This window comes from Equus asinus, chromosome 17 (assembly GCF_041296235.1).
Source record: "Equus asinus isolate D_3611 breed Donkey chromosome 17, EquAss-T2T_v2, whole genome shotgun sequence".
Taxonomy (NCBI): domain Eukaryota; kingdom Metazoa; phylum Chordata; class Mammalia; order Perissodactyla; family Equidae; genus Equus; species Equus asinus.
In genome coordinates, this window is record NC_091806.1 from 15195365 (window position 1) to 15216617 (window position 21253).

Sequence of the window (21253 nt, forward strand, 5' to 3'; positions counted from 1 at the left end):
TTTTTCTATATTACTTTCACTTATTTGTTAATTTCATTCAGTTTTATACAGTTTAACAATGTTCATACCAATGACGCCCAATATAACTTTTCATCCCAATACAGTCCTCTGAATTCTCGACTCCAATATTCAACATCCTACTTGACATTTTACTTGGATGTGCACTAAGCGTCTTAGATTCGGTGTCCAAAACTGAGTCCTTAATATCCTGCCCCTCCCCACCTCAAGCCTGTTCTTCTCAAACTCTTCATATCTCAGCACATGGAAACCCTATGGTTGCTCCAGGCAAAATCCTTAGAGTGACCCTGAACTCCTCTTGCTCATATTCTACACCTAATCTGCTAAGAATTCTAGTTGGTGCTACCTTCAACGTATCCAGTCCAACTATTTCTTACCAACTAAAATACTACCCTTTGGTCTCATCTAGCATCCTTTCACTAGGTTCACTGTCTCCACACTTCCCCTCTCCAGTTGATTTTTAACAACCAGTAATTCTTTTAAACAATAAATTAGGTTATTTTACTCCCTAGTACAGAGTCCTGGAATGATTGCCATTTCACCCAGAGTGAAATCCAAAATTCTTACAAGGGCCCACAATTGTATAGTGATAAATGATACTGAGAAAAAATTAAGTCAAGGAAAGGAAGTAGCAGTAGTAGTAATTAATGCTTATTTAGCACTTAGATAATTCAGGCATAATTCTAGACCTTTACACACTTTAACTCATTTGATCCTTAAAGAAGCACTTGAGGCAGTTACTATTACTATTTTTCTTTTAAAGATGACAAAAACAGGACACAGGATATTATGTGACCAAGTACTGTGATTCCACGTAATGGCAGATCCAGAATTTGGACCCAGATCATCTGGCTCCAGTGTTCTCACACTTCTCCACTGTGAAAGTGTCCAGTGGTAAAAGAATGGGCCGTAAAGATATCTAAGAAGTATTCCATGTAAAGGGACTAAATACATATACGTAAGGCTGGCATGCCCTCGACTACTTGAAGTCAATGTGGAAAGAAGGATGGGAATGGGGGAGATAGAAATTAAGATAACTGAGGTGGGAAAGCTAAGAATAGCCAGATTATTCTATTTTTATTAAAGATTAAATAAATTTACATTAAAGAGGAAACTTCATTTTAAGCCTGGCACCGTTGGGACTCAAATTGCCAAAAACTTTCTGAGAGATTCATTTATTGTTACAGTAATTTATTGAGTCTGCAACTTATCTCAGGAACTACAGATAAAGCAAGTTAAAAAAAAAGAGACTACTACGGAGTTTCTTTTCCTTTTATTTTTAATTGCTAACTCAATTTACATAAGTTTTTTTTTTCTTTACTCATTTTCTGGTAGTTAATTCCTGAAGTCTCTAGTTTCAATCTTTCTTAACTACAAAGGTGTTTATGGTTATGTGTGGATAATCCTCTGCATATGTCTTTGTTTGTATTCTTTAAATTTCTATGTGAACACACACATTGAAATACTTTTCTGATAATTTTAAACTGAAATTTTCATTTATTCTTTCAAGAAAGTTTATTTTATTTATTTTTCTTGGAGTGACAATTCAATATATTTTAGGATACTGTTTGCCCTATGATGAGATTTTTGTGTCCTGTCCTATTGCTAGAAAATGATCAAACCATAGTTTATAATTATTTTATCGTAGTTCAGTTTATAATCCATATTCTGAAGGTATTCAACCAATACTTTGTCTAATTATTGCAACTCACTGACCATCACCTACATCCAAATTGTACACACATGGCATATGCCATTCTTATATTGCTGATATGTATACTTTACATTTGATATTTCTATCTTATTTTCATTTGAGTAGGCTTTTACTAAGCGTACCCTTTTGGCTTTCTTTATTCAGGGAATAATTAAATATCCAGTATTCTTTAATGAATCTAACAGGGCCTTCTGGTTGTAGCATATGTCATCAACCTTAACTGTTGAAAAAAGTATTAGTTTGAGACTGAATTTGAAAAATTTTAATCAGTGATTGTATTTCCAAAATATTTGGTACTGGTTAATATGCAGTGTCTCACCATAAAACTTAGATGTTCCCAAGGGTCTATTGCTTGCTCATATTACATAATATGAAAAGAATAAGGTTAGTGTTTCCATTTCTAGTCAGGCTGCAAAAGATCAGTGTATCTGGGAAAATTAAGAAAAATGCCGTTTTCTGTAGCTACCATTCTTCATCTGTTGATTTTAATTAAATAATTGCTGATCATTAAGTAAAAAGAAATTGAAGTCAGAGTTTGCTTAAGTGTTGAAGATAAAACTGTCTCTCTGTGTCTTGTTACCTAACTTTTCATTGCAAACAGAATTCCCTGTTGTCATTGCTAAAAGTGGGTTTACTTGCTAACCAGTTTCAAAGGGCCTTATTAAAGTGACTGGTTTCTCAGCTTTATCATGGGGACACATTAACTGAAATCAATCTCAAAGAACATAAAATTTCAACTAGAGGTTAATGAATATGCAGTTTAGTTTGAGTGTGTCTGATTATCTGATTCCTCAGGGATGGCTATGTCCTCTACCTTGAAGTATCTTCCTTTGGGACAAAATAGTGTAGTAGGAACAGAAGAGGATTTGGGGCCAGATCTAGATTTGTGCTCAGGCTCTTCGACTATCTACCCATGTACTCCTGGGAAGATCACAGACTCTGAGCCTCAATTAAGTTGTTAAAACATTACTTACAGCATGGGGAAATTTTGAGAAGCAAACCTATAATGGATATCAAATTACTTTGCAAACTGAAATTTTCTGATGCTATAATGATTACAAGTAGAATGATAATAATAATAACAGTGACTAGAATTTATTGGATACTTATTACATGCCAGGTAAGGTACTAAAAATCTACATACATTATATTATTATTCCATGCAAAAATACTATAATTTAGGAAAAATGTTCCCATATTTCAAATGAGAGGCTCGAAGAATTTAAATGATTTGTATCAAGTCACAGCTGACAAATGTGTTAGCTAGAATTGAGATTCAAGGTGCAACTGTAGAATGAAGACTCTTAACCACTCTTCTCTCTCTGTCCATATATATGTCCATATAAATATATATATATTTAAATTGACTTAATTATAAAATTCTTAAGAAAATATTATTATAGGATGTCTCTTAGTACCTGTAACTAAAAATCTTGGATACTCGTGCTATTTTTAATTGTAATAGAATAGGAATATTACCTTAGACAGACAGACAAATATATATATATATATATATATGTATATACATATATCATTAAGTTGTTTTATATATATAAACCAAAGCAATTCTTTTTCTTCCTCCAAACAAGAATCTCACTTTAACTATTAATTCCATATCACACCAATAACATAGACCAGGAAATAGTAAACTATAAAACTCCATCTCTAAATTCTCTCATTTTTTAAGAAGCATACACATCATTTATAACATGCATTTTTTTATTTTTAATTCTATTCTTTCTCTATTAATTTTCCTACATGTTAGACTCTTTCAAGTTTTCTGTATGTTATTCCATCATGTTAAGCCATTATTCTGTTTGAGGGAGCTCTTGAAATGCATCCAATTATCTTAATCTTGTACATAAGACATTTCTATAGCTTCTCTCTACTATAGGATTTACTCCAAACTCATTAGTATGACCTACAATGCTCTGTGACATCATGGTTCTGACTGTCTTTCTAACTTTGCCTCCTGCTTTTTCCCTTCTTGTCCACCACACAATTCATCTCCTCCTTGATTGTGGATGTACTTCTTGGCTTTGCACATTCTGTGTCATTGAAATAATTTTCCAGAATATTTCCTCCCTCTGTAATGCCGAAGTCCTTCTCATCCTTCTAACACAATCTCAAAAGTTAACATTTTAGTGGGATTTTCACCAAATTCACTCAATCTTCTCCTTAGCCGATCCCTCAAAATGGAAAAAAGAATGTTGATCAATTATTTCACAGTATACTCTGTGCCTTCCTTGTGGCACTGCTATATTTTTCATGCTGTATTATAATATATATTTTCCATATCTGTCTCCATCATTAGACTCTGAGCTACCTGAGGGCAGGGAGTCTGACGGAGCCATAAGTTTAACACCAGAGCAGCAGTATAGGTTATTATTTTAATATTTTCAGTAAATAGTGGACTAATTTGAATAAAATTATCTAAAAGAAACTAGCAATGTAGTAGAATATTATTATTTTCATTAAATTTCTAAGCCAAAAATTGTATTTCTTTAGTGCTTTATTTGAAAATATTTAATGTATGTATTAGTTAAATATACACACAAAAAATAGATCTCACACTATTATAAATATGCAATTCCTCATTGTAATTTTTACATTTCTAGTATATGAGTGCCATTTTTGTTAAAATTTTATTATTCTGATTCATTGATTTCCTTGGGTTTTGCTGATCACATTATTTGTGAAGCATGTTTTTATTTCTTCCTTTTAAAAATCCATACCTTCTATTTTTCATTTGTGCAGATTTGCTGGCCTCTCCAATAATATTTTAATAGAGATATACTGATATTTCAATCCCTGAATTGGTGCAACTACTTATGAATTGTTTAAAAAATTATTAAATAAACTATTATATAATAATTTTTGCAATGAAAAATTTCAAACATATACAAAATTGGAAGAACTTACATAATAATCCCCCAATAACAATTTCCCAGCTTCAACATGTCAGTTTATGGTCAGATATGTTTCATCCATACCTTTTACTCCATCCAATAACTCCCAAAGTTATTTTTAAGTATATAACAGATTTCATAACATTTCCTCTGTTGATGGTGTCCAGGCAAATGCCATCAGGAACAAATCTCTAGACAAAGTTGTATTACTGTTGCTTGTCTCAACAAGGGAGATTATACACCATGGAAAACAGGAGCATCTCAGTAGGAGGTCTTAGGGTCCAAGCTTGTTACAGGATTTCCCTGTGTAGTTATGTAGGGGAGGGTTCAACCAAACATGGTTGCACTCTGGATTGGGTGCTTTCAGATAGTGGCAGAATTTTTACGATTCAGTGTATTAATGGTTCTTGTTTAGAACATGGACAATTTGGAGTACAGCTAAAGTTTTAATTGTTAAAGCAGCAACAGTCCCCTGTATTAGCCAGATGAAAATGATGTTTGATTATTTTTGTGGTTCTGCTCCGACATTATTACTGAGTGATCCCGTTTTTGTCTTGTTTCATCACCATTACCGCCTAAACTTCTTCTATGTTGGTGTTCTGTGAAATTATTTATATTCTGTAACAGAATACTACAGCTTAGGTTTTAGGGCCAGATCGGATCCCAGTGGACAATTGTCAAGAGATGTTTTATTCTTTCCTCGCATCCACATGTATTTCACTTCAAATATATAATTTTGATCACATGAATAAAAAGAGTTAGTATTTTGCATAGATAGTAAAGACCCATGCATCTTACAGAGAATTTATTATTTCTAAGAATAGTAATATTGTCCATTTTCTAAATCCTGGCTTGTTTCATTTTTCCAAGGTCTTAGAATGCACCCACTCTTACTTAAATACATAAAGGTGATCTTTCTAACAAATTTCCAACACATTTAATTATCAAGAAAAAAGGGATGAATTGCAATGGGGTTAGAGAATTATCAATCAGATTCCAGAGAATCAACTTCTATAATTCAAATAAAGACACATAAACAAGCAAGAAATAGTGAGATACCTAGAATCTAACAACAATGCAATCTTATCACCACCTCAAGGATATAAGAGGCACAGAGAAAATTAGGAGCCCAATGAGAACAGGGCTGTGGATGAGAGGCTGCCGGGAGGGAGCTGGATATAGGGATGCATCTACTGCCAGAGACATTGTGCCAAAGCAGGGGGTAAGCAGGAGCAAGGACAAAGTGCCCTCCTTCTCATTGTACTGTCTCATCTTCTGTCATAACTGCCTATTGGCTGCATTCAACTGGCTCCAGCAATCAAGCATGCCTGGGGGATGCAGTCAACATTCCAGTGCTTAGAGCAGAGCAGGGAAGAAAAGTGTAAATTAGTGATTATATCTCTGGAGTCAGTCAAAAGCATGGCACTTCCATTTATTTTATGTGTCACCTGAGCAAGGTGCCTGACCTCTCTATACTTCAGATTCCTTCTTTGTAAATAAGAATAATAATAGTACTTATATCACAGAATTGTTGTGAGTGTTAAATGTGCTAATATATAGGTTGCTTGGAAGTATGCCTGGCCCAATATGAGTGAGCTTAAATAAGTATTTGTGGATATTATTGTTATTAAAGACTGTGATGCTCTTTTATTCACTTATAGCCACTTATAGCTAGACACTGAAAGAGATAGTTATATAAGATTGAGAAGCCTTACTTCACTCAATTGTAAATGGTAATATTAAACTAGACGACTTCAAATGTCAGATGTGCAAATAATTAGTTGTAAGACATTGAGAAATTGAAAACAAGGGTTGGAACACAATAATTGCTATCTGATGGTAAGTTGTGTTTGTTCATGCTTATAACATATTTTTCAGAGTATTTTCAGAGTACTTATTTGTTAAATTATATATGAGATTAATTAGTTAAAAAATATTTATTTAACATTTTTTAGTATATTAGGAACTGTACTAGTAGTCAGGAACTCAGCAGTGAGCAAGATAGACATAGTCCCTGTCTCATGGAGCTTACAATCTTTTGGGAGAGAGGCCTAAAAGAAAATAGTTACACAAAGGAGCATGTATCATAAACTTTGATCATTCCTTCCAAGTAGGGGTACATGATGATTAGAATATACAGAGGAACTCAACGTAGTTTAGGTTTGCAGGGTGGGAGTAGGGACATCATTTAAGAAAGAAGAGATAATATACCAAGATTTGTAGGCAGATGGAAACATAAAAACTGACATAAAACTAGTGTGATTAGAGCAAAAGTGGATTTGAAAGAGAGAGCAAAGCAGGGCTACAGAGGAAAATCTGGGTCAGATCATACAGAATCATGCAAACAATTGTATCAATTTGAGAAATATAGTTGAGATTTATTGATTATTGAAGTTGAGGGCATAAAAAAGGAATCTAGAATATAGACGACTGAAAAAAAATAACAGTAGAAAAGTAAAGACTGAAACTGAAATCAGTAAGTTAGGAGAAAAACAAAGAAAATGTGATCCCTATTAAAATTCTGATGACGTTTTTTCCAGTCCTAAAATTCACGTGGAACTAAAAAAGACGCCAAATGGCCAAAGCAATCCACATGCAGAAGAATGAAATTAGACCCTTATCTTACACCATTCACAGAAATCAACTCAAAATGAGTTAAAGACTTACATGTAGCACGTTAAACTATAAAACTCTTGGAAGGAAACACAGGGAAAAATCTTCGTGGCATTGAGTTTGGCAATGATTTCTTGGATACAACATCAAAAGCACAAGCAACAAAGTCGAAATTAGACACATGAGACTGTATCAAACTGAAAATCTTCTGTGCAGCAAAGAAAATTCAAGAGAGAAAGGACACCAACAGAATGAGAGAAAATATTTGAAAACCATATGTCTGATAAGGGTTAATGTTCAATTCATATAAAGGATTCCTACAACTCAAAAGCCAAAAAAAAAAAAAAAAACCACCCAGAAATAGCACAATTAAAACGTGGGCTGAGGACTTGAATAGACATTTCTCCAAAGAAGACTACAAATGCCAACAGGTGTATGAAAACATGATCAACATCACTAATCATTAGGAAAATGCAAATCAAAACCACAATTCGATTATCACCTCACACCAGGTGTCTATTAGGATGTCTATTTTTTATATATATACACACATATATATATATAAAGAATGTGGAAAAATGGATCCCTTGTACATGATTAGTGGGAATATAAAATGGTACAACTGCTGTGGAAAACAGTATGGAGCTTCCTCAACAAATTAAAAATAGAATTACCGTATGATTCTGCACTCCAAATCCTGGGTATATACACAAAATAATTGAAATCAGGATCTAGAAGTGATACTTTGATTCCTGTGTTCATTGCAGCATTATTCACAATAGCCAACATATGAAAACAACCTGATATCAATGACTGAATGGATAAAGAAAATGTGCTATATACATATAACAGAATATCATTCAGCTTCATAAAAGAAAGAAATCGTGCCATATGTGACAATGTGGATGAACCTGGAGGACATTGTGTTAAGTGAAATAAGACAGTCACAGAAAGTCAAATATTGCATGATTTCACATTTATGAGGTATCTAAAATAATCAAACTCAAAGAAACAGTAGAATGGTGGTTGCCAGGGACTGGGAGGATGGCTGACTGAGAGTTATTGTTTAATGGATAGAAGGGTCAGTTATACTAGATGAATGAGTTCTAGAGATATGCTGTACAACATTTTGTTTATAATTAGCAATACTATATTGTGCACTTAAAATTTTGTTAAGAGGGTAGATCTCATGTTGTGTTCTTACTGCAATTAAGAAAAGAAACAAAAACAAAGGAAGTGTGATATCACAAATGACAAGGAGTGAGACAGTGTACAACATTTTCAAATTTCAGAGGAAATCCAACTAAAATTTGAAAATTTTTTATTGTATTTATTGATAGTCAAATAATTTAAGAACTGGCTCCCTTGGTGGAGGGAAAAGCTGGATTGGAAAGGCCAAAAGAATATGAGAAACTGGAAGCAGTAGACAACTTTTTCAAGAATTTTGGCTACTGCTATGAGTTGTGTTTTACACACACACACATACACACACATCTACTCTTTATCTATTAGATTTGAAAATGGTTTTCTAGTTTGAAATTTGTGAAGAAAATGGATTTTACCATCAATAATAATGTAGCTCCCTTCTTGTGTAAATTCACCAAGTTAGAATCTGAAACTGTGATAGAAGCAATTCTGTTATTTTAGGTAGTTTTTTGGAGTATCTTGATTTAATTTATAGTTCTGACTTGTCTTACTTTTTAAGCAACTATCTTTTGAATAGTTCCTACTTACTGTAGGGTTTACTGGGTACTTTACATACATCACTTCATTCAATACTCACAAAAATATACAAGACGCATCATTTTTACTTGACTTTTCAATTGAGGAAATTGAAATTTAAAAATAATATGGGCATCGACCAAGGTTTCATGAGTAAGTAACTCAGAATTTAATTTCTGGTCTTATCCTTTCGCAAAACTTGAGTTCTTATTCAGGTGAACCGAAGCTTATGGTCTTTTTATGTTGTTTCCAGTAGTATAGACTACCTTTGCCCTCATGCAAATTTTCTGATTGGTACAGTTGAAGTATGGTTCCTTCAGGAATATAGATAATTAAAAGATTATTTTTAAATCTGCAATATAATTTGTCCAGCTCATTTTACTTTGAGAGAAACATAGAAGGAAATATTACAGTTTTCAGATATCTCTAGAAGTTAAGTTAAGATACAAAGGGATCTAGAACTAATATATCACCCAATCAACTTCAGAATGAGCTCATTGGGAGCCAAAATCATTACTAAGCAGGTGAGTCATGTGGAGTTTGTATATGGAATGAATCATGAACCCTCTACCCATAACATGGATTCCTTTTAAGAATCTCTCTCCTTGGTAAGATGTGGTATCAAATAGAATCAGTCGGCTTTTAGTGGTAATACCTCTAACATCCTGACTGCATTTCTTTCTTTCATACTCTCTGATTTCTAGTACTTTCTAAAGGATATCTATTTGTACTTAAAATTCTACTTCATCTCCAAGTCTCTCTCTCCCTCTCTCTCTGTCTCACACACACACACACACACACACACACACACACACACTCCTTAAATCACCTCATATTGAGTTAACCAGATAATCTCCTAGAATTACCCTCCCTCTTGCAGTGGTCTCCACAAAATAGAGTTATTACAGTATGGCTTTTGGAGGAGAAATACAAGGGCAGGTGAGATCTTCTGTCAAAATACTCTTATGAGGTTGGGTCACCAAGAATGACTCTACACTTAAATGTTGGTAACAGCATTTTTTAGAGTCCATCCTTGGCCTTTGGAAACAAACAAAAGGTAAAAATTTCCCTCTTGCGGGCCAGCCCTGTGGTGCAGGTGTGAAGTTCGCATATTCTGCTTTGGCAGCCTGGGGTTCATCAGTTTGGATCCTGAGTGCTGACGTACTCACCGCTTGTCAAGCTATGCTGTGGCAGGCATCCCACACTATAAAGTAGAGGAAGATGGGCATGGATGTTAGCTCAGGGCCAGTCTTCCTCAGCAAAAAGAGGAGGATTGGCAGCAGATGTTAGCTCAGGGCTAGACTTCCTCAAAAAATAACCATAAATTCCTTCTTAAATGAAGAACGGATACTCACTTAAATGTTTGAATCCTGAAATAAAATAGAAATCTACAGTTAGCCCTCTTTATCTACTATGCTGCATCCCTGGATTCAAGTAACAGTGGATTGAAGGGCCTACACTGGTTATGTCTGTATTGAACATGGGCAGGCATTTTTTATAATCATTACTCCCTAAATAACATAGTATAACAACTATTTACATAGTATTTACGTTGTATTAGGTATTATAAGTAATCCAGAGATGATTTCAAGTATGTGGGAGAATGTGAGTAGGTTATGTACAAGTACTGCATCCCCAGATTTTGGTATCTGTGAGGGTTCTTGAGCCAATCCCCAGGAGGATACCAAAGGATGATTGTGTTGGTATTTCCTTTCTCTAATATTGCTTCTCAGAAAAGATGCTTGGTTTCAAACAGGACTATAAGGTAATCAGACTCAAACCAGGTCATCTTAAACTTTTTCTCGTGTCATGTTATATCATTTATTTGTATGTACATATTTTGGAAGGGTGCATCTGATGGCTTAAGAAGTCACAATGTCTGCACACCTGGAGTACACTGGCGTTACACAGTGTGCCTCTGTAGACTGGTTGGTAAGCTCTGGTAAAGAAATCAAGCTTAGTGCAACCCTGGAGTGAAGGATGCTTGGCTTCAAAAAGCCATGTAGACACTGATAAAGCACATGGCATGATCTGGATAACACTAGGCAGTGAGTCAATCAAGAAATATCTTGATTAACAAAGCAGAGGATAGGAGAGAGGAGGTTTCCCAATGACCATTTTCTTCTTCCCTATGATTGAATGCTTTCTGCGCAAAGCATTTCTGTGCAAAAGTAACATACTCCTATTACTAAAACTATTTCTTTGGTTATTTTACCTTCTTACTTTACCTTATTTCTCTTAAAACTCAAATAGACACATTCTTGTGGACATAAAATTCTACAGATTCTACATGCTGCAATAGTAAAATATTTCTGTTTGAGTTATAATCACAATTGTTCTTAGTACAAAATGATTAAAGTAAACAATATATTTCTAATTTTGATAAATAATCTTTAAATACAAATTTAACTTTCATTTGAAATTTGCCTTAATTCTGAGATGAGAGAGTCTCTTGATGAAAGGAATTATCTAAATGACCCAATTTTTTAAATCCCTGAATGTTTTTACACCTTGGAGCAAGGAATCATAAGATTCCAGATAAGTGAGAAATGTATTCATTTATAAAGTGTGAAAAGTATGGATTTTGAAAAGGGAGGACAAAAAAAATCAAAAGCACAGGTGCCTTCCCAGCCATCATTTTCAGAAAGAAACAGATATGGAAGTGGAGGAATTGAAAATTATTTTTAATTATTCGATTACTTAATTTAATTATTCAATTATGTCTTCATAATGCTTGGTTAGTCTTTTCATTTGAACACAAATAGGCATACTCCAATTTGAATTCCACTGGCACAGTGGAGTCATGTACTCAACTAATTCAGCCATAAGTTAGGCAAACAAAACTAAAAAAGGAATAAATAAGTTTGAAAGTACATCTGAGCTCTGCTTGTCATTCTAACCACTGAATTTCTTCTTTAGATTACTGGTTCTCAAACATAGCTGTACACTGGAACCACCCGGGGAGTTTTAAAAATGATGAAACCTGGGTGCTACCTAGACCTTCTGATTAATTTGGCAGGGGGTACCTGGGCATTAGGATGTTAAAAACTCCATAGATGATGCTAACGTGTGGTAAAATTTGAAGCAAAACTCATGTAAGGAAAGACAAAATGAAACAAGAAATAATCGTGCTTATTAAGGAAATCTTTGGGTAAAATGCGTCAATGATTTCAAGAACTTTCCCTCAAAATTGACAGAGGTATGGAAATGACTGAATAAATGATGAGGTTGTGGGAAGGTGATTGCTTCAGAACAACCTGTAGAAAGTAATGGGAGGCTACAAAGAAAAATTCCTTTTAAAAAATTAAAGGAACTGATAAAATAATATAGAGAGTTATAAGGTAGATGCAAAATCATAAGTGCTGTATTTTATGAACACTTAGACTTTCAAAGGTAATTTTGTTTTCATGAGATTTTTAAGTTTTTTGAATTTTGAAATTCAAACTCCATTTCAATACGCAACTCCACAGTAGACATTGTTTTGCTACCATCAATTTGGTGCTTGTATATTCCTCTTGATAGTAAATATCCACCATGGTTAACATTCTCATTGAGGGATTTATCTTCTCACATAGTTCCCTCTGATTTGGTTTGATGTACTCTGGAACCACTGTAAATCCAGAAGTTATATAAAAGAGATAACAAAAGAAACTAATGCACAGATGACCTTTGTTATTTTAAGTAAAGTATTATGATAAATCATAAATAAACCTCTTCCTCTGACACTGTTTTTCAGTGAAGGTGGTCTTCTTTACTTTTACTTTGTATGGTAGCCTTGCAATTATTCTCAATCATATCTTCACAGCTGGAATTGATATAAAAGACTGTGAGAAAAAGTTGAGTATGTTCAAGTCTCATACGCAAGTAAGATAACCCTTAATTCTGAATATTCTTGATTGAAACAATTGTTCACCAGGAAGGAAAGCATTGCATAATAACTTTTTAAAAGCTCAGGCTCCTACAATTTTATCTTGGCATAATACATGGAAAGCTTAGCAATCTTCAGTAAACTACAGCTTTCACGTTTGTCATCTCTAAGCTTTAAACCTTTAGCTTGGTACTATAGCAACATGGATGCATCTGCCAATCTTGTTTTTCTGTCCTGGTGATTGAAGCTGAAGGAGTAAAGCACGATTCTTAGGACAGCATAGCTTGATGAAAAGGAATATGTGCTGCACCATCACTCTCACACTATACCATCTATTCTCTGTGACCATAGCCAAAACCCTGGGTTTTTACAATTGTTAGTCATGCATAATAAGGTAGAAACTTCTTAATACCCTTAGCAACAGACTATCATAAGTTAATTCATGTATTGTACTAAGTAGAGTATCTGATAAGAATGGCACTCAATTGCAACAGATAAATACTAATAGTAGTAATAAATACAATTTGAAATATGAAGAAGTTAGATATGACTCTCAAGCCTCCTTTCCTTCTTAACATTTTATGGTTCCACTTTGTGGGAAATAAAGCCAGGAGGAAAAAATAAAATTTAAACAGGATAATATTGGGTTTAATAAGACTAGTCTTCTTTTTCAGACATGTAGTCCACCTCTTTGGCAGACATACAAATAATTACAATCATTCTGAAACACGTCAAGAACTCTACTTACCGATACGTGTATGTTTCCATACAACTTTGTCTACCACTGAATACATCCTTAGGATATATTGCTGAGAAGTGAAACTTATTAGAGTAAGTACCTTGGATATATTAAGCCTTTGAAATATATTGACACATATTTATGGAGAAAGATGTTTATTCACCTGCAGTTTAGAGTAATAAGTTATCTGGTACACTACTTAGTTAATATTAACTCTTTGGGCAACAAACTTCAAAATGTGGTGAATAGTGAATTGGAAAAATCATGTCTGTTTAATTTGTAAGCAAATAAAATTGTATGTTTTCCCTTCTTTCTGATTAATTTTCTTTTGGCTTCTATAGCATCAAGTATTTATTCTTTATAAGTGGGAAAAGGCATATAGGAAAGTTAAGTCAGGCAGTCATAATAGATGATTTTAATTTTTTTGAGTCTGTGGGAACATGCACACAATTGAAAATATAAATTTAGTTTTATTTATAAATTATATATTTTTGTGCTGCCATATTTATATATGCATAGAAAAGATTCTTGCAGCAAAACACTAAAATATTAGTGCTATTTGTCTCAAGTGGTTTCTTTTATATAATATTCAACTATTAACCAGCATCCTCTCATCTTTTCTAAAATTACAAAACGAAATAACTGTTAAGAAGACTATTTTGAAAGTAAAAGACTTCTTTCCCTGGGGCAAGAATGCCATGCCTTTAGAGAGGTAAGGTTCACTTTGTGCCCACATGATGGCATAATTCAAGGTGATAAGACACCAATGATCACTGTCCCCTAACACTGGCAGAAGTCATGAGAAGTGTCATTTTTATTCTCCAATGGCAGCAAAATCCGCAAAATCCACTAGAATAAATGGCTGAAGTTAATATCACTTATGTCACTGAATTCATTCTCAAGGGAATTACAGATCAGCCAGAGCTTCAGGATGAAAAGATTATTGCTCACATAATGAGACTTTCTCGGGTGAGCAGTATAAGGTCACATGCTGGTCTGAAAATGGCTTGATGGAGCAGGTAATGGTGATTTGATTTGTGAACACGTTTTCATTTTTCTTGGGTAAATACCTGTGACTGCAATTGTTGGGTCATCTAGTAAGTATATGCTTAACTTACGACATACTGACAAATTCATGTGGCTGTAATACTTGGGATTCCTACTAGCAATATATGAGGGTTCCTGTTCTTCCACATTTTAATCAACTCTCATATTGTCAGCCTTCAAAACTTTACCATTTGAATGGGTGAATAATGGTACATCATTGTGGTTTAATTTGTGTTTTCTGATGAATGGTAATGTTAGCATCTTTTTTATGTTCTTATAGGCCAAACACATGTCTTCTTTGGTGAGGTGTCTGTTCAAATTTTTTGTCTAGTTTTCATTGTGTTGCCTATATATACATTACAGAGTTGTAAGAATTCTTTCTACATATTCTATGTAGCCCTCTGTAGGATATATGTTTTGTAAAATTTATCTCCCTGTATGTAACTTCCCTTTTTGCTTTCTTGTCTTTCAGAGACAAATATTTTTAATACTAAATGATTACATATCAAGCTTTTCTTTTCTATTTTGTGCTTACTGTTTCTTAAGAAGTCTTTGCCCAAACTGAAGTCATAAGTTTTTCTGTTTTCTTGTTTAATATTTAAATAAGATGAAGAGTTTTAAATGTCTATTGAATTCATTAATATGTGGAAAACCTGAGAACTTAGCCCTTGTTTTGTACAGTACTAGATAGAGAGAAACTATATGGAAATGGTTAAAGAGTGAATCAAAAATGAAAAATGGAGTCAACGAACATAAACACTTTTTTCAAGAACTCTGGCTACTGCTTTGAGTGAGGTATTTAAAGGAAAAGTAAAAATACATAAAACAGTGAACTGCCTCCTAAGTTCAGACAAAACTAAATACAATCATTTTTAATATGTCCAATATTCTCTTTTCAATGTTAGTAATACAAAATTAAAAAAAAGAAAAAATCTTGAGCATGTATAGGCTTTTTCTTTGTTTCACAATGTACCCTCAAATTGTTGCTATAGAATACACTAAAGGTTTTTGAACAATAAACATAAAAAATCACATTTTTTTTTATGTTTAGAGGATTCATAAAGAGAGTTAATCTAAATGGAAGATGTAAAAATGTTGACATCAAATCTGGAATAAGTCAGAGCAAGTGGAAAAGTGATACATGTTAGAATTAAAGGGCTTCCAGAGATGATAATGAGTTCTGAGGAAAATGAAAAGAAAAAAAATCATCTTTTACAGATAATCAAGTTGAGAAACAGGAAGATCAAATAAACAGTCAGGAGCTTAGTACAAACTGTAAGCACCACAATGTGGAGAAATAATCCACAAGGCAATAGATTTGCACTGACATATACTAGTAGGTACTTAGGGGATACTTATAAACGTACATCTGGGGAGTTTTGTACCAGTATAGAATATATGAGTGAATAGAGGAGAATTCATTAACATAAGGTGCTCACCCATTTAGGATGCATTATTTTGGCAATACCACCTGAAACTTGCCCTAACTATTTGCTAGGCTCCTTAAAGCTTATACTCAAAGATGTCTGGCACTACATGCAATAGATATGCCAGACCTTCTTTTGCATAGGAATAAAGAAAAGGGGAAAATATTGAAGAATGTGAGAGTATGATAATGAATTTACCATGTATAAAATGAAAAATCTCTTCCTGGGCTTCTTCTCAATCAACCCCTAACAGCTGATGAGCTCAGCCAAGGAGTCCTGCTGCAACCAGGCCTTCAGCCTGGGCTTGCACTCCAACCAGAACAAGCTGGGCATCTCAGCCAACTTCTTGTCCGTGTTCATGTAATGCCTGGGCAGCCTGAAATTTGAGGTGGTGTAGATGGCTCTCAGGAAACTGCCAGAGTTTACCTTCCTCTAACAAGATCACACAGCCTTATTGCTGCATCAGGCCTTCCTGTTGGGCCTGTATGGCCAGATGGACACCAGAGCCCAGATCTCTGAGGCCCTGAGGATCCTGCACATGCAGGCTGTAACGTGAGCCTGTGCAACAGTCTGACTGCTTGTCATCCCTAAGTTCCTCAGCTCATTAACTGGGGTTTCCCCAGCTAAGTTCAGGATGCCTTGGTCAATTGGTGGTCTCCTTCCAGAGAAGGGGATTCAACTTTGTTTTTTCAGTTTTTTAAGATTTTAATATGCTTACAAAATCAAAACTGCACAGCAAAGTATATTCAAAATGTGAAAAGATGATTGACTTCTATACCTGTCAGCACCCACTTCATTTCCTTCCTTCCTTTAGGTAACCCTTGTTGTTCATTTTGATTTTTTCTCTCAATCTTTAATCAAATATAGTAAAATACACATACATTTCTGTAATCATATTTTTGTCTTACACTGTGTAAAGTATGCATTTTTGTTTTCAATATTATGTTGAATTTTTTCTTTTTAATATTGTATTCTGATTATCTCTGTATAACATACCTAGAAATCTTCCTGTATTCTAGAATGTGTCCTTATTGATGAACATTTGGACTCTAATCTGTGTCTAATATAAGTAATATTTATATTTACTTATTTGGAATAGTTTCTTAGAAGTAAGATTATTGGCTTCTGTGATTTTGCTAGACTTTGACAAATATCCCTCCATAGAAGTTATATAACTTTTCATTTCTATCAATATTATATTATGGTCTCTATTTCCATTCATCTAGACAAATTTTTCCATTTTGAAATCTTTGTAAGTGAGAAACAGTATCTCTCGTCATTGTACATTTAAATTGAAAGAGACTATCAGTTAGTAGGTATTCTTCTTCTCCAGTTACACAGAAATTTGACTTTTCTTTCTTCAAATTTGACATTTGTGACAGCTAAACCTCTACAATAAAAAGAATATAAATTTTTCATCAAATGATGATTTTAATAATTTTTGGTCAAATCAAACTATCAATGAGATGAAGGTTTATGGAGGTCATTGGATAATTATAATTTAAAAATAAGAAAACTAGGGGCTGGCCTCGTGGCCCAGTGGTTAAGTTTGCGCACTCCGCTGCAGGCGGCCCAGTGTTTTGTTGGTTCGAATCCTGGGCGTGGACCTGGCACTGTTCGTCAAACCACACAGAGGCAGCATCCAACATGCCACAACTAGAAGGACCCACAACGAAGAATGTACAACTGTGTACCGGGGGCCTTTGGGGAAAAAAAAGGAAAAAAAATAAAATCTTAAAAAAAAAAAAAGAAAACTCACTCTCTTATGAGGCCCAGAGAATTTAGATCACATAAGCAGAACTTGGGGTCCAAACTGGACTATCTGAATGTTTCGAACATTCAACAAAATTTCTGAAAAACGTTTTATGCTATCAAAATTGTTTTCAAAATAAGAATTAAACAAATTAAAGAGGCTTTGTTAGTTTCTATTTTACATTAATGGGAATTGTGTTTTCAAGCTTAAAGGCTATACTGTAAAACATTTTTGAACTTTATTTTGGCATCGCGTCTCTTTTCGTAGATCAACGCCATGGGCTTGTAACACCATGGAACACATTTCAGAAAATCTATTCTGGGAGCACATAACAGCGCTGATGCTGGCAAAGTAGAATTTGGCAATATTTGAAACAAAAATGATCATAAATAAGACCTGTGGTGGTTGTGATTTAAACATCTTCTGATAAGGCTGCAGTTCACTTCAAGCACAGTAAAAATTACTATGACAAATACAGAGGCTCACTTTTCTCTCCCATTCCTTTAAAGTAGCCAACTTTCAAATGGGAAACAATTAAATTGAATCTGAAAGAACCAGATTCATTCTCCTCACTCAATAGGGTTGAATCCTTAAGAGGAGACTTTGATATGTTTCAATAACTTGACTGTAATATTATGGCCCATCATAAAGTTTTAACAAAGATCTAGTCATTTTAAGAACCATTATACAAAATTGAGATTTACTGTTTCCTAAAAAAGTATGGTATATTGTTTTAGTTTGTAACAGGTGAGAAATACAATCTTAGTAATAAGCCCTTATAAAGCAAAAGCCAATTTTGTTAAAGTAGGTTTTATTGAAGAAGGATGGATGGTTATATTTATTTTCTCAAGAAAACATATATTGCTTATAAGTATGATTTGTAAAAAGTTATAGCTTTTTAAAGTTACAAAGAATTCCAAATTGGGGCACCAAAATAAGAATTGTATTAAAAGATATTGTTGAAACAAATATTAAATTAAAATTAAACAATAAATGCTGCAGGATTCTTTTTATTTTAATTTTTTATTTTGACATTACTTCAAAATTACAGGAAAAATCCTCATATTTTACAAAGAATTTTTGTAAATTCTTGACCTCAATTCCCCAAATATTAAGATTTTACTACATTTTATTCCTGAAGTGTTTGATAATCAGTTGAAGACATGGTGATTCTTTACTCTTATAGACTTATAAATTTTTATTTACTAAAAGCAAGGACATTCTCTTAGATGACCACAATACTGTTATAAAAATCAGTACAATAACATTGATACAATATTATTATCTAAAGACCTTATTCTGCTCTGAAGGGTGTGTCTCACTGTCAAAATTCAAGTTGTTCTTTAAGTGTTTTTAAGTTAGTTTTTCCATCAGTGCTGATGCCAATGTCCCTGTCAGGTCATCAGAACCAATAATTTGTTTCAGATTCATCTTACTAGAAGTGTGTGTATGCGTGTGCATTTTACAGACAATCTTAATGACTTCTAGCTGCTTTAATGGTCTAATGTAGATATGGTTGTTACCAATTAAGGCTCATGAATTGGAGCATTCAAGTTAAACTCTATGAATAAAAGGTTGATTTTAAGCAATCTATGAAACAAAATTTAGCCTACTATTTGCAATTGATTTTATTTCATTCTCAGGTATTTCAATATTAACAGGAGTTACAGTTTTCATAATAATAGAAAATAAAATCAGAAAATTAATGTATTATCTGCATCAATATTAAAACATTTTTAATATTATGACATTAGAAAGCATGTTACTGATGGTATGCTAATGCAGAAAACTTGAAGTCTACTGTTTATTGTTGTTTCTTTTTTTGCATCCCAGCCCTGAGGGATTTCAGTTAGACCTCAGGTCATTTATTTTATAGTAGAACATACCTTTTCCATAATTCTCTTCAAAGCATTTTTGACTTCCTTGTTCCTCAGGCTGTGTATTAAAAGATTTAGCATAAAATTACCACAATATAGAAAACAGGAGCAATTGTGTCAGCATTCAGAGAATGGCTTGTTTTGGGTTTCATATAAATGCAAATGATTGTACCCTAAAATATAGTTATGGAAGTCAGGCGGGAGGCACAAATAGAAAATGCATTTTGTCTGCCTTCAGCTGAATTAATCCTCAGAATGGCAAATATAACGAATATGTAGGAGAAGAGGACAATAAAAAGAGAGACAAAGGTTTTAAAACAAGCAGGTGTGAACAATATCACTTCTTTGATATCTTTGTAATGCATTTTATGACAGGCCAGATCAATCAGGGCAACATCATCACAGTAGAAGTGATTTATTATATTTGAATTACAGAAAGACAAGTGGAATATAGGAATTGCCCATAGCAGTCCCACAGAAAAACCAAATATGTATGAACCACCGTTTGAATACAGACCCTTCTATTCACAATGATGGTATAGAGTAAAGGGTCACAAATGGTCACATGTCTATCATATGCCATGGCTGAGAGCATATATATTTCACAAATCACAAACATGATAAAGCAAAACACTGAGTGGCACAAGCAACTAAGCATATTCTTTTAATTTCTTGGAGGAAGTTCACCAGAGCATTAGAAGTGACAGAGGGAGTATAGCTAGGTTGCTGAGGAAAAAATACATAGACGTGTGAAGCTGAGGACTGATATAAATTAGCATAATTAACCCAAGGTTACTAATAACACTAATAAAGTAGATCACTAGAAAGATACCAAAAAGAAGGACTTGACATTCTGGACTGTCTGTAAGTCCCAAGAGGATGAATTCAGTCACTTCTGAATTATCGCCTTTGGCCATGGACTATGCATAGAAGCATATCAGACTGTTTTCTCCAGAACATCCATTCTGGATAGTCTTCCACTTCTTGGGTTAAGATTTTAACTCATTCTTATTTTACGATGACTGTATTGGAAAGATGATTCTCATTGGTCCTATGGGCCATTCTCAGGTTTCAGTTCTGACTGCTTTTAATCTGAAGGTTATTTGCTACAGACAGAAATTCCAACATGCTCAGTAATCCAGTGGATTGTTAAAGAAGACAGAATGTCTTGAATTAAATGTGGACTCTCATATACACAATGAAAACCCAGTATTTTAGGCATAGCAGAATAAATATTTCAATGATAAAAGAGATGATAGCATATTTCAGAGTAATATATTAAGATGAAATACTAGACATTTCAACTCAACTCAGGATTATGACTCTGGCTAAAGTTTATTTTTACTGTGCTATCCAATGCAAGGGAGGAAGGGGTAAAAATATCATTATTTATAAAGTATATGATAATGTATCTGAACAAGTAAGTTCTGTAGAAAGATATTGTTAGATTTATTATGATTATGGTAAAATCTTCTCTTAAATCATTATATGATGAAATAATACCATAATAAAAATACGACTTCAAAGAAATATGAAAATAAAATTTTCAAGATTCTATTTAAAATA

At 33.7% G+C, this 21253-nt stretch overlaps 1 pseudogene; it reads right to left on the reverse strand.

Annotated features, from left to right (window-relative positions):
* Positions 1–19675: 19675 nt before the first annotated feature.
* On the reverse strand, positions 19676–20604 carry LOC106844089 (olfactory receptor 5AL1-like; annotated as a pseudogene).
* Positions 20605–21253: the final 649 nt, after the last annotated feature.